Raw genomic sequence first — 2,003 nt, forward strand, 5'->3', positions numbered from 1 at the left:
TCCTTCAAGTTAATGATTTTTTATCATGCTGATTTCCTCCCTCACACAGCTGACTCAGGTGAGAACCTATCCCCCGGGGGAGCTATCAGGGCATTCAGATGTAGGCCTGAGAGTATTCATCCCTTCTGATAAGGCTCACCTGGCTCAATTACTCAGGTGTGAGAAACAGTGGTCATGCCTTAGGAGGAGTCATAAAACATCAAAGATGCCCAATGATTTTTTATCATGCTGATTTCCTCCCTCACACAGCTGACTCAGGTGAGAACCTATCCCCCGGGGGAGCTATCAGGGCATTCAGATGTAGGCCTGAGAGTATTCATCCCTTCTGATAAGGCTCACCTGGCTCAATTACTCAGGTGTGAGAAACAGTGGTCATGCCTTAGGAGGAGTCATAAAACATCAAAGATGCCCAAAGGGCCCTGAGACTCATGCCTGGGGCCTTTCACCAGAGCACTGTGCATGATTCAGAGTGTTGCATCAGGCAGCATAAAACTCCCCTCGCCCATGGGAGGTACCTGGACATTCCCACCTGAACCTGAATATATATTAACCCATTGAACTTTATGCTGTGTGGGCTTCCCCCACCCTTGACAGATCAAGACTGTGACCATCACTTTGACCAACAAACTTCTAAATTATAACAATCGAGTCTCATCCCTGGATCCACAGGTGGTGATATCTATCCTCTCTACTATCTACTCCTATCATTTCTTTCTCTTTCTTATATATTTTCCTACATGTTATTTTTATACTTTTATATTCATATATTTCTACAGACAATAACCAAAGCTGCTACATACCACCTTTCCATTGTGACCAAATTATTCGAACATAAGCCTGACAAATACACACACACACACACACACAACACACGTATATATAAACACCAGTCATTCTCTCAATGATGAGCATCTGCCTCAAAGGATCTATTAATAACAACCTCAGTTGCCCTGCCTTAGGGGTGGGTCATAACACCATGAAACCTCTGTAGCTTCCCCATCTTAAAAGAAGTGATGTTGGATTTTAGTGTTATAAAAGAAGAGAATTTGTCTCAAAAGTGTGGCTTTAGTACTCATTTTATGAAGGAAAACTCACTGTAGAACCCAGTTAGGTAAAATTTATGAATAACAAGAGAAAAATATGATGAATATCTTCTACTTTAAAGCATTTGTTTAAGTGCTTTTCAGCATTCTACTGCAATGAAACAGTACATTATGTCCCCCTAGTAATTACTAATCTTATTGCAATTTTCAGATTACCACTTAGCCATCTCAAGCACATAAACAGCACAGACATTAGGAGTATAGGAAAATAGTTTTCAGTTCTTCCATTCTGAAATAAGCAGTAAATTTTAATTAAGACAGATCCTACTCTTCTAAATAGTTGCACAGGAAAGAAAATCAAGTGTGTAGAGATTCAAGATACATTCAAGGCTCCTAAATAGTTGCACAGGAAAGAAAACCAAGTCTGTAGAGATTCAAGATACATTCAAGGCCCATTTTGAGATTTCTTTTTTTCTGAGATAAGACTAATGCCCTAACTTATTGCATCTGATACTGCTATTGCATGTAATTTCTTAATATTTTGTTGTATAATTAAGAATAATTTCCCCTATATCTGACTATTAAAAACATAACAGAAAGAAAAATGCGTGTAAAACCAAATTTCCGTAAAAACTAACTATAACATTTCAGTTTTCAAATACAATTCTCAAACAGTATTGGAACAAAGACGAATCCCAGACCAGAAAAACCTGAAAAAGTCAAGGATGCATGCATACATGTGGAAGCAAGGCATTTATATATAGGAACCTAATTCTAACTAATTTTTCCTACTTGGCACACTACTTTAAAAAGTAATTCATACTGATGTCATGGTTTTAAGACATGGCAATGTCATTTTTCAAATTCCTGTACAGTCTCATTTGATATGCTGCATTTTACAAAAAGAAAAAAATCAATTATAAAAAGAAACAAAGAAAGAAAAAGAAAGAGAGAGAGAAA

Source organism: Acanthisitta chloris, unplaced genomic scaffold (genome assembly GCF_000695815.1).
Source record: "Acanthisitta chloris isolate BGI_N310 unplaced genomic scaffold, ASM69581v1 scaffold7984, whole genome shotgun sequence".
Taxonomy (NCBI): domain Eukaryota; kingdom Metazoa; phylum Chordata; class Aves; order Passeriformes; family Acanthisittidae; genus Acanthisitta; species Acanthisitta chloris.